The following is a 13,722-nucleotide window of genomic DNA, read 5'->3' as shown; positions in this document are numbered from 1 at the left end:
AAAGAGTTTTGTTTCTCGACATATGGTCCCTGGTGCGGCCCTGTCTGTCCAAAATAATGTTTCGGTAGGTTTTTCAGGTGTACCGGTTCTCAGCCCCATTTCACACACCTTGCACTAACTGTTGGTCCTTTCACTGTGGAATCTTCATTTTTGTTAACATCTAATTGTGGTGAATATCTGATGGGTTTGGACTTATTAAAGAAGTTGCATGCTACTATTTATTGCTCCCCTGCTGGTGTTTATATTACTATGGGTCCAGATGTGAGTATTAGACCGTGTATGTCTCAGGATGCACTCCTCCCAGCTGAATTTGATGAGGTACCACCCACACTATGGGCCACAGTTGATACAGATGTAGGCTTGTTGCATATACCACCAGTTTCTATACAAGATAATGCTCTTCTGCCTCGTATTCCCCAATATAAAATACCGCAGGCAGGAGAACGGGCCCTTCTTCAGATTATTTAGGATTTGATACAAAAAGGAGTGGTTGAAGAAATGTCTGCTAATATTTGCAATAGTCCTATTCTTCCGATCCTAACGAGGACACCCTCAGGTTCCACTGAGGCCCTTGATGATGTTTATCACTTTGTGATTGATTTGCGTGAAGTTAATAAAATTGTGGTTCCGAAATTTCCGATGGTTTCTGATATTACTAAGCTTTTAACTATGGTTCCATCAATTGCTGCGATCTTTTCTGTTATTGATCTGAAACATGCAGTCTTCAGTATTCCTATACACCCAGACAGTAGGTATTTGTTTGGGTTTACATTGGCTGGCAGAAGTTTTAGATTCTGTCACACTCCTCAAGGCTATACAGAGAGTCCTTGGGGTATATTCACAAGAACGTGTGATAACTACCGCAAGAGTAGAGTAACGCAACTTTCACTATCGCAGCCTATCGTGGGAAAATAAACCTGTGACAACATGGAATTCACAACAAAGCGGTAGCAAGCAATAGTCTGCCGAAACCTCGGACCAACTACCACGATGGAGATAAAACCACAACACCAAAAAACACGCGATGGGCCGAAGCGCGATGAGTAAATCAGTGATAAGCAGCGCCACGCCTGCAACACACACCAGGCAGGCTGAAAAAACCACCATAAAAGTAGAAAGAACACCCACACACAAACTGACCTACACCCAAGCACCATGGAGGCAGCTGGAGCAGGTGCAGAGGACCAGCGCAACCCCACAAGCACCCCGGATGACCAGCCCGGGACAACGGGGACAGGGAAGGGCAAGTCAAGAAGACGAGGAAGACAAAGTTCAGTCCGCAGGCAAACAGGATCATAGTCACGGAGGTGATGGTACACCATTAACAACTCGTCACCTCAAACGTGTCATTGGGCACCAAAACTGGAATATGGCGGGAAACCGTTGACAAGGTGAATACAGTCAAGTGGCGATGGAATGACATCAAGCGGAAGACCAAGGAGAAACTCTCTGCCAACCAGAAGGCAGCAACGCAGACCGGAGGTGGGGGCCCAGAGCCACAGCTCGTGCTGGATGACATGGAGGAGCTGGTGTCAACAGTCATCAGTGTGGATACTGTGGCCGGAGTCGGGGGACCGGACACTGCTCGACAGGACACAACACAACCGCAACAGGGTAAGTGACCACCAGGTACTGGGGGGGACGGGTGGAGATGGCCACGAAGGCACACATGCACAATCAAGCAGGGCACAGTACACACCCACAATGACCCTGGCTCCTCGCCCAGACCCAGAGACTGTCACAATGTACAATGCCATGCTGTCTGAATGTCAACCTGTACCATGCGGCTACATACATGTGGACACATTGTAATACACATCTCCCCTTCACATTGCAGGGCCACCATCAACACCCCCTGCAGAGCAGTCCCAGACACTCTTCACTGATGACGAGGAGGACAACACCAGCATCGACGCACAAGCCCTCCTAGACATCATTGACCTCATCCGCGACTCACCACCAGGATCCGCTAGCCCAGCTACATCGATGAGACCCCACTCACCACCCAAATCCCCTAGCAGAAGGCACCCACAGCCTCGGCACCCTCCCAAGTCCCCCAGGAACATCAAATGGCCTTCCAACGCCAAGTGCTGGAGGGCCAGAGGGAGACGGCTGAGCAGGTGTGGGTGGGGTTCGAACTCATAGCTGCCATCCTTGTGTGTCTATATCTGCCCCATGGTCTCCAACGAGCCCTGACTGACATCGCTGGACGATGCGGAGAGAAGAACAGCTGTCCGCTCAGAGTAGCTCCAGCGATGCCAGCCGTGAGCTGACACACATGAGAAAGCTCATAGAGGACATGGTGCGGATGGAGGCAGGAAGGATGGCAGCCACCGCTGTACATTATCGAAATGTAGCTGGCATCTATCATGCCCTGCAGAACTCCATCATCGCATTGCCACTGATGGAGCAGGTAGTGCAAAATTTTGTATACCTCCTCTATTTTGCATGAAAGTATTAACTGAATAACCTACTTATTATAATATACTAATCGTGTGCCGTGATATATTAAGATTAACCAACCTGCCTACATGAAATACACGTGGGAACTTGCTATTTGCGTGGCAAAATAACTTTAATATCTAAAATACGTACGCATATTAACAGTAGTATATTTGATAATTAGATATTGCATGCTTTATGTTGCTTTTGTAACATTTGCACCTTCGTAGAGGACCGTAAAGGTGAATATACTGCTTTAAATGTCGCTATAAGCTAGGAAAATACTAATACAAAAAAGGATTAGTGAGGGTATAACATTAGAAGCATCATTTCTGTGTATTAATTACTCTTTTGTGTTTGTTTTGCTTAAGTTGACATCTTGGCCTAATAAAAGATGGCGGCAGAGTACGGATTCAGAAGTGGCCACCGTCTCGTGATGCGCGAAGCCTAGTGCGCAAACCCGGATGGTACCGTGAATTCCCTAACGACCTCTGTACATGCCGTTCCTCTGAAGGATAGGTTACAGGGGCACTGCTAAAGACCCCAGAAGACAAGAACTGTTATAAATGGACAATGGGTGAATTTAAGAATTGCAACATTCGGAAATGTGCTCATAGATGGAGAACTCATCAGCAAAAACCCTGTGGAAATGGACAATATACAATCGGACGATTTCTCTTGGCCAATCATTTCTCTTCACCGCCCTATACAGTTTCATGTTATCCCAAAATTTATGATAAAAGAGTAGTAGAATAGGGAGGAGTTTAGCTGCTGAGAGGGTCGTGTTCGCTACGCTATTCAAGACCTTTCGATGACTGATGCTGGCACGATTTCTGGTCCTTTGATGATCTTTGGGACTGTAACGTGCTGAGCAAAGGACTTTCGGACTCTGAGATCTGGCCTGAATCTTGGACAATTAATGACAAAATTCGGTTATGCTGAGCCAAAGAATTAGAGAAAACCCTGATAACCAGAATAGGTAAATATGGTGTTCTGTGATTTAATTAAATTGATCTCGAAATTCTAAAAAACTTGAAGAGACAAATGCAAATGTAATGAAAAATGTAGACAAACAATTATTGACTAACAGAAAATATGAGTTTATGTTTTTTTTTAAAGAGAATAGAGGATTCTGAGTCTTTAATGTGTTTTAGCTGGTTCTAAAATCACCATCAACCAATCCAACTATTTGGTCTAAAAGACCAAGTGGGCGGAGTGCCTTGATGTTTAGGATTAAGAATCTATAGGTGGGAAGGTTAATGTATATGATGTATGATAACTTTTCTTTCCCTATAGGTTATAAGATACTCTCACCCACAGGTCCGGCGCATCATTCCCCCTCCTCTGTGCAGACCTGTGAAAGAAAGAAATGTGCGAGTGTTGGTGTTATGGGCCCCACAAATGAATGTGAGTGTGAATGAGTTAGTGTGACGGCAGGTCTGCGACGCAAGGAGGACAGTTGTGTTCTCACCTTTTTCGGGAGTTGTTGTTTGCGCTGGATCAGTTTTTCCTGGTCGCAGAGTTATGGTTTTATTGCATTGGTTTGATGATTATTGCTTGTAAATTGCTTATTGATTATTGACTGTAAATAAGTAAAGGTTTATGTATTAACACTCTATGTTGAGTCACGTTGCGTTCCATGTTGTTTGACGACTTCTGGGATGTTGGAAGTCGGAAGTTTGTAACGATTCCGTAGTAGAGCAGAGGTAAGCGCTGTTCTCGGGAAAGACAGAATTGTTGTTGCCCTGTAGGTACACGGGGAAAATGTGTGACGATTGAAGTTACATGACGCATTGTCTGGGTTCGATTTGGTAACATCGTCGTGTGTTGCCGTTAGGGACATTTTCTGTATGAGAGAAATGTATGGTAGCGAAGGGTCATCTGTGAAATTTAGTCTTAAGTACCAGGAGTCCAAAAGGAGCTCTGATTACGCTTATTACTGGAAAGGTAATAGGTGTTCCCTAAGCTTGTTAGAAGGATAAAGTAGATGGAAGTGCTACTTTATTAACGAATGAAAAAAAAATTCTGTAGTAGGGCAGAGGTAAACGCTGCTCTCTGGAAAGACAGGATTCTGTGTGAATGAACTACATTTTCCGTATGAATGTGTGTAAATGAAACGGCATTCAGATTAATTGTGAAACTCTGGGTTTAATTCTCAGGAGCAGTGGGTCTCCAACAGGTGTTTTATTTCTGGAGAAATGGTTAGCTAATGCTTGCTAGAAGGGTAAAGTAGATGGAAGTGCTACTTTATCAACGGAAGTAACGATTCCGTAGTAGGGCAGAGGTAAGCGCTGCTCTCGGGAAAGACAGAATTCTTGTGAAAAATGTCAAGACTATCCTTTGTTAGCAAAACAGATAATGGTGGCATTTTTATGTTGTTACTAACAGAATTTAGTGAGAAAGTGAATATAAAAAAAATTTCGCCGATAAATTTTGTAAAGGGAGCAGCGACAGCGCGGAAAGCTGATGTCAGAAAGACCGCGCTGAGATTCGGTGCGTTAGTGTGCGCCGCGCTAGGATTGGAGAATTGTAAAAGTGACATAAACGTTCAGGATTGGTGCATTAGTGTGAGTCGCGCTGTGATTGGTGAATTGTAAAAGTGACATAGACGCTCAGGATTGGTGCGTTAGTGTGTAGGAGAAATCTAGCGAGACAGAAAAGAGAAAATAATGTATTACGATCCACCAGAGAAAGAGAAAAAGTCCTGGTTCGGTAAAATCAAGAACTTACTTAAAAAAGACAAACCGATTGTAACTAGAGAGGGACAGTTGATCCCTCTAGCAAAATCACCTGCATCTTTTAAGATTACGAAATACATGTATTTGGTTAGAAAACTGGGCAAAATATACAAAAGATGATGGAGTTTTGGCATTTCTGGAACATGGTTCATTTCATTTAGCGGTTTTGAGAAATCTGAGAGAAAGAATGAAGAAATTAGAACCGAGACCTAGACATACACACTTTGAAGCATTGACAGAATGAAAAGATGAGATGTATGACAGAGAACGACAACGGAGTGGCGGAAGGTATAGATATATGTTTGGTAGATCATATGGACAAGAAAATCATGATGATAGAATGAAGAAATGGCGAAGTGCAAATATGACTGATGGGTTGTTTCCTATGAGAAATATGGAGGAAACCACTAGCAGAAGATGTATGGAAAAGAGAAATAATACAGGATCAGAAGGTTATAAGTATGGTGTGCATGAGTCGGAGGATGATGTGCTTGAGGATATGTTTTATAAAAATCCACCCCCATATCATCCAAATTCCACATTGACACCGAGTGCTCCAGTAAAAGAATCACCACAGAATATAAAATTTGAAACAGTACCACATGAGGCAGGAAGAAATAACCCTTTTAGAGAAACAGAAAATACCCAAGTTAGTAAAATGGCTAATGAAAATTCAGCTTAACTGGCTGGAACTACTTTAGAATTGACTGAGAAGATTAGAGAACTAACTAAAAATATAGAAGCAGTAACTGTTCCGGTAACAATAGGTCCTGTAATGCCGATTTTTGATAAACAGAAGGATAGTGAGCATTGTCTGATGATTCCTTATAATGGAAACAGAGAAAATGAAATACAAAGACGAGATACAAGAGAAAATGTGTGGGGACAGACAGTAGGAATTTCTGAACAAAGTACTCCTAAAACTTTGACAGTAAATCAGAGTTTAGTAAATAGAGCAATAATGACGACAGAGTCAGTCCCAGGATAACCAAAAGGATTAGAACAGACACAAAATGAAATGATTTCTGTAGGTCCTACTTCTGATGAATTAAGTGAATGGCTAAGAAGTTTACAACAAAAAGATGCTGAGCTCAAACCTTTAGATGTGTCCAAATTAAAAATAGTATTAGAGGAATTAATAGTAGGGACTATTCCTACAAAATGTTTTTAAAGTTATCAGGATGAGGAATTAATGTTTCTATGTAAAAGCATAACATGGAGAGCTAAGAAATTACACAAAAGATTAGAAGAAGTGGCAAATGAAATGGGTATGGATTTTGAAAAGGTAAAGTCATTACAAAAACCATATAGAGTAGATTTTTCTGAAAAAGACATTGAAAACCTAAACACGACAGGACGAATGATTCAGATTAAGGATTTAATCATATTATTGAGAAAATGGGGTGATTTAGACAAATGGAACAGTAGATGGTTCCGAAAACGAGATGATACAACGGATAAAACGTTTGCAGCCTACCCAGTAAGAGAGAAAGAAAAGGTAGTAACTGAATGACCTATGAGAGAGATTCCAGGTGGAATATATGTGCATGTCCCTTGGACTAGACAAGATATAGTGGGCCCGATACACATAACTAACTTAAGACAAAATCCTAAACTTACTACCATTTTGGTATTCACAGAAGGCATTTACTCATTTTGGTATTCACAGAAGGCACTTACTCATTTCGGTATTCACAGAAGTTAGGACTCCTAACTTTAGGACTCCTAAATGCCTTCTGTGAATACCGAGAGTCTTAAAATTAGGATTTTTCTCAGTTTAGGAGTAGAAAAGATAGGACTCCAAACTTTAGGACTCCTAAATGCCTTCTGTGAATACCGATAGTCTTAAAATTAGGATTTTTCTCAATTTAGTAGTAGTAAAGTTAGGACTCCTAAATGCCTTCTGTGAATGCCTAAAGTCGTAAAGTTAGGATTTTTCTCAGTTTAGTAGTAAAGTTAGGAGTCCTAACTTTAGAACTCCTAAATTCCTTCTGTGAATGCCTAAAGTCGTAAAGTTAGGATTTTTCTCAGTTTAGTAGTAAAGTTAGGAGTCCTAACTTTACTACTCATAAACTGAGAAAAATCCTAATTTTAAGACTTTCGGTATTCACAGAAGGCATTTAGGAGTCCTAAAGTTAGGACTCCTAACTTCTGTGAATACCTAAATGAGTAAGTGCCTTCTGTGAATACCAAAATGAGTAAGTGCCTTCTGTGAATACCAAACTGGTAGTACGTTTAGAATTTTGTCTTAAGTTAGTTTTGTGAATCGGGCCCTTTGTCATTTACCAATGATTTCCCTCGACTGCGCGAAAAGCCAGTTGAGTGGTACAGGCAGGTTTGTGAAATTATCAAAAGTCTTATGGATTGATTTGAATAGCCTTTTCGCATAATAGTACCTGCAGATTTATGGACAGAATGCAAGGTAATGATCAGCTGGCCTACACAAGAATACCCTAGAGATCCAAAAACAGGTGCCCCAGATCCCGAAGTAATGAGAAAATACGAACAAGTAATTACATTTTTGAAAAATAAAGTACCACCTAAAGAAACTGATTGGGTAAAAATTGATAGAACTCATCAAGAAGCGAAAGAATCGGTACATGCTTACTATGAAAGGCTGATTCTTGCCTTTAAACAGTATAGTGGTGACAAAAACTTAAGTGAAAAGGATATAAGTCATTTTGTATATAGATTTGTGTACGGATTACGACCTGAAGTAAGCGAAATGATTAAACAGCATACAGTTGATTGGCAGAACAAAAAGATAGATAAAGTACTGAGACATGCAAAATATTTTAGTGATGAGATTGAAGCTAAGCAGCGTAAATTAAAAGAGAAAGCCATGTGGCCTCAGGTAAAAGTAGCAGAAAGACAGGAAGCTCAATTGATTGAACAAGCAATTGGTACGGGTATGAAATCAAAATTTTATAATGGAAAAGGGAAAGGACAATTTAATATAGACGAAGCCCAAAAAAATGGCCATGTCATAATTGCAGAAGAATGGGACATTGGAAATCCGAGTGTAAATTTCCCCCGAATACTAATGGTGATAATGCATCATTGAATCCGCAGGTGCAGAAAGAGGTAAGTTGTCAACCGCAGCAACAGCAGCAGGTTGTTCCCCAACAGAATCAGGTGCCAAAACCGCCTTTTCCACAGAGCGTAAATCATCAGAAATACAGTAATGAGACAGGATTCTACAACGAAGAACAGGTAACTAAGCTGCCGCGCGCTAGTGCTGTTTCGCAGTATTGGCTACAACACAAAGAGAGTGAGTCAGAAGAAGGTTGTTGACGGTGCCGAAGGGAGGAAGAGGAGTGCGTACTTGGCGCAACTCTAGAAGTAGACCAGACAGGCTCATTTGTGGATGGAAAGGTAAATGACGAAACCATTACTTTCCTAGTAGATACTGGTGCTACTCGTTCAACTGTTAGATCAGCTGATGTTAAAAATCTTCCTCTCTCGGACGAAAAAATCCAAGTAGTTGGAGTATCCAACAGACAAATAAAAACATACCTCACTGAACCAGTAAATGTTAATTTAGGGAGATTTTCTGAAATGCACCGCTTTGTCGTGTGCGACTCAAGCCCTGTAAATTTGTTAGGAAGAGATTTACTGTGCAAAATGAATTGCACTATAGTTTGTACTCCCGATGGTATAGCATTTGAGACGCCAGATGAAGATGTACTGTATAAAATGACTATGGCTAATATGGAACCTGAGATTACTGAGGCATTTGCTGTATTTAACCCTGAAGAACTACCCCAAGAGCTGAAAAAGACAGTAAAGGTGGAAGTCTGGGATTTCACAGGAGAAGATGTGGGATTAATGAAAAATGTAGATCCCGTCAAAATTGCTGTAAAAGAAGGAGTAAGTTACCCAAATATTCCTCAGTACAAATTGACACCTAAGATAATTGAAGGAGTTACTCCTATCAGCCGCGGTCCGTGGAGGGAGTTCCGTGGGGCGGAAAGGCGGGGCGGGGGCGGGGCAGGGTGGGGGGTACTAAAAACTGGAATACATGTGAAGGAAATTGTTGTACAAGAGGTTTCTACATTTGGTTGCTTAAGATAGAATCCCAAAAGTATTGCAAATTGAAGCTTCTGCATTTAAAAACGTGGGTAGCTAGCAATAGGTTGAGAAAACAAGAGCGGGGTTAAAAGTTAGGACTTTGATTGCATGGCAGAATTTAGTGAGACTAGAATCACCTCCCAGTGAAGAAAGATGGCAAAGATGAAATGAGTTATGCAAAATAACGGAAGCTATTGAAAAACAGAGGGCCTAGGGAAGACATTTTATGAAAACTTGGTAGCATCTTCTAGTATGATTTAGAATAAGAAGTAGCTAGAGGTGCACTGCCCCCCCCCCCACCCCCCCGGCCAAAAAAAGGAGTTTGAAGCATGGAATAACTCCGCTTAACATTTGGCAGAACGTTGCATAACAAGGAGCAATATACCTGTCCATTGCATGTTGTTGATGCTGTTGGATGTGGTTGATTTTCTGTTCCTTTTCGGGTTCACATGACCACTTCTGCTTTGAAACGCATTGTTACAACGTGTCTTGATCAGAATGAAAATGATGAAAGGAATGCTATTTGTCCTTTGCAATGAAATGTGGGCAACACAAATATGTAAGTGTTCTGGTATTGTTGTAAATGTGTGGGTAGTATATGTCCCCTGCCCGTTTAATGTAAAGTGGCGTTATTTAGCAGTGATATTAGATGTGCCATGTAAGGATGTGCTATCAGCAGTCATAGTAGGAAGTAGCAAGATGGCCTCCAGAAGACGCTCAAAGCCGCTTCAGGTCCTATGAAAGGGAACAGAGAGTACATATCATGGTGATGGACCTAAAATGGTCCCCTGCATCTTCAGAGTCTTCAGAGTGCAATGGCCGTCTAAAGTAATCCCCAAGGGTTTTCGAGTTGGACAGCAGATTGAATGAAGGGGTCAATAGAATTTGAAAAAGGGATTTGTTACAAGAAACTGCCTGAGCCAGTGCAATGACCCTCCACAAGGACGTAATACAAAAAAGATCGAGCAGTGTGATTTAAAAGGTATGTAAATAAAGTGTGCTACGTAGTTTTTGTGACTCAGCGGACTAATGTATCTACGTAATCAAAAAAGATTTGAAGCAGTGCTCCTGACTCACAGGCATTAGGATTAGTGAGATGTTTATCTCTTGGGCCATGCCCCATAGTTCAGTCCACAGAGGCAGAAAGATGTTCTCTTTGTTCGATTGATTTATCTTTCTTTGACAGCTAAGCCTGAGCACTAGGGCAGTAGGAAAATGTGCCAGATGTTATGTGTAACGTGCAATAAACAACACAGATTCGAAATAAAAAAGTCAGCAGTTACAACATAAGTTCGTTTTCGAAAAATAGATATTACCAAAGAAAATAGATAGAAAAGGTGAGCAAATGAACCATCTAGTAGAGTAAAATGACTATAAATATTCAAGTAAGAGAGATTATCAATATTCGATGTAAACGCGATAAACTAGCTCATATATCCAAAACGTCTTCTGAAGAAAAAATTATTCCCAATAAAATTGTAGGCTCAAATCCGAAGATTATGTTTTGCAAATTTCACCCTTATTTAATGTTTTGTGAAAGTTACAAACTTTGAACATTTTTAAAGTCATAAAGTTGGTAAATGTCGCCAACATTTATGGGTGACATTATATCATTTTGCACACCCCTGTCCCTTAGTCCAAATACTTCATCCTCTGGCTGTCTTAATGTGAAGAAACGTAACATGCATTGACGCATATTGGGATTCTGGCCTTCACCTGTGCACTACTGTTGCCCAACCAAAATATGGGGCCTACCACTTCTATTTCTTTTGAGAGTATTTCTGTCTGTAGGGAAACAAGACCAGAACGAGACAAAATATTAGTTGCTAGAACAGTGCAGCCAAGTTTTTGTTCTATGGGTCTGACACTATGAGACTCTGTAAATGCCAGACATTTCATTAATATATATATATTGATCGCATGCATTAAAATCCGAATGCTACTCACCCTTTTTAGATTGCCCTAATATTTTTTAAGAATTCATGAGCATCTGCTTAAGGCAACATGAACTGAATACAATCATAGAGTACAGACAAGATGCCACAGGTAGGTTGACCGAGTAGTCCTGTTTCTATTGAAGGGAAGAAACCATTTTGGCACAAGGGTACCTTCCTCCAACTGCACTCATACTTCTGCACAGTCCTCCAGATATAACGAACCATTCAGTTCTTTGGAAACCTACCAATGGTCTTAGGGAAACAGTTCAAACCATATGTTGTTTGATAATGACCTAACCTAAGTAATCTACTTGTGGGTGGTGTTACCTGTTTCTCTTGATTAGTAGGGCAAAATATTATGGGGCACATTGTGCTTTAAGAAAGTGTATGAAAAAATTAATAAGCAACACACTCCCCAAGACTTTTTTCCAGAAACAACCATGTCTGCCCCATCCTAGTACATTTGTTAGGATTTGCAAGCCTATTCCAGTTAATAAATAGTTTAAAAGTTTTTCCTACAGGCTCAGAGTTGTTGACCAAACAAACAGCAGACTGTAGCTTACAAAGTAAATTCCCAAATTACTATTAGAAGTCATTGTTTATGTGCTATTAAGTTCTGACACCTCAGGAATACCTATGTTTGACCACTGTTAGAAATGGGATTTCTGGTTGGCTATGGCATGCGCCTAAACCAGGCAGAAACCAACACTCTAGTCAGGGCTAGGGAGTTACACGCTGAAGATAACCCCTGCTCATCCCTTGGTAGCTTGGCAGAGCAGTCAGACTTATCACAGAGGCAATGTGTAAAGCGTTTGCGCAACATACTCACACAGCAGCGACACACTATGTGCACCACAAAAGAAACTCCACACAAGGTTATGTAAAAATAGCCTTTGTATTATCCATAAAACACATTACAACATATCACATATATACATTGTGCCACCAGGCACTTGTCATGTATTTACAGGTATTTGCATAAATCACCAGGCCAATCGGGCCACTGTCATAATCATCACAATTCACAGTTAGGGAGGATAACCAGTAACTACTGGTAAGGGTGCACTTAGCGCACCACCTTTAGCATACGCATCAGCAAGAGGGCACCAAAGGAAACACTTGCAGTAAGATACATTTTAAAACACATCATGCCATGAAATATGCGTACCACCATTACAGAACATATGAATGCAACTTCCTGAGGTGATGCAGATCAACCCACCTCATAACAATAGGGCGTAACACAGCACCATATTACACGTGTACCATAAGCAGGCAATGGGCTAACTACCCCTAGTTTGCACACATTACCGGTAGTGGACTCAAGTAAAAATATTTATAGGGTGCACACTTCACAAAACATCCTGCCAACAAATGCATATCTCCGTGTATGATTGAAGCAGGAAATACCGCAGTTTATGGGATAAAAACTGAACTCCAGCCATCAACCCTCAGGCGTTTGAAACACCTGTGCTTCTTTTAGCCGGGTTATGGTAATTCTGATGAGCCACCACAATTAGCAGGCCAGATGCGTAGGGCCGAAAAGCACCTGCGAACCTAGTCCCCGTGAAGGTTTCCATTTACGGTGACCCCCTTGTATTAGGCACCGGAATTTGGGGATATGTACTTCTAACTGTGAGGAGCGCAATAATGCAATGCCGAAACCACTCGGGTCTGAACACCGGTAACCTCCACTGCAAGACAGAAGCTAATGCAGGGAGACCTCACCTGGTCCTTCTCCCGCAATCACGGCCTCCAGGCAGCTGCCCGTGTCTGTGCGGTGCAGATGCCAGTCAAGCCTGCACATCTGCTCTTCCGATCCCAGCAGGGATCCTCCTTTTCCAGCGTGTCCCTCCTTGCTCTGTGGCCTCGTCGGTCTCCTCTGTCTTCAAGGGAGCCCTGTCCACAGTCAAGCTTTCTACTCTGCCTGACTTCCGGTAGTGAAGGTCAGCAACCTCAACTCTGTGCAGCCGCAGCTGGTGGGAGCCTGCGAGGCTCGGCCCACAATCAGGCACAGCCTCTGCCTAGCTTCCAGCCTCTCCCTCGGGGGGCTGGTAGCCTGGTAACAGCTCAATAATGAGCGGCCGCTCTCGAACGGCAGCGCCTTCAAGCCCCAGGCTTTGATGATTTCCCCCGCACTGAAGGGGAACTCGTTGTGCTCGTCCTGTGCTCTCTGTACTTCCGCAACTGCAGTCCTTCAACAGGCTCCCTCATCAGAGCTTCCTCACATGAATCCAGAGCTCACTTAGCGCTAAGTTGCCTAAGCATTGCAGGGCAGGATCACCAACCTGAGAGATCCCTGGGGCAGAGGACAGGGCCCAGGTAGGCCAACTCGCAGGGTCCCCTAGCAGAAGGGAAGCCTTCTCAGCCACCCAGCAGGCAGCAGGTAGCCCCAGGCAGTGGTACCTCCTGGCACACAGCAGTCCTCTGGCAGTATCTCCTCTCCAAGTCACAGCCCCAATTTTTATATTCCAAGTGTCTTTGTTCCTCCCCCTGGCACAGGGCTCTGTGCCCAGTCCAAACCAGTTTCGGAG

This window comes from Triturus cristatus, chromosome 6 (genome assembly GCF_964204655.1).
Source record: "Triturus cristatus chromosome 6, aTriCri1.1, whole genome shotgun sequence".
Taxonomy (NCBI): domain Eukaryota; kingdom Metazoa; phylum Chordata; class Amphibia; order Caudata; family Salamandridae; genus Triturus; species Triturus cristatus.
This window is presented reverse-complemented; position numbering follows the sequence as displayed.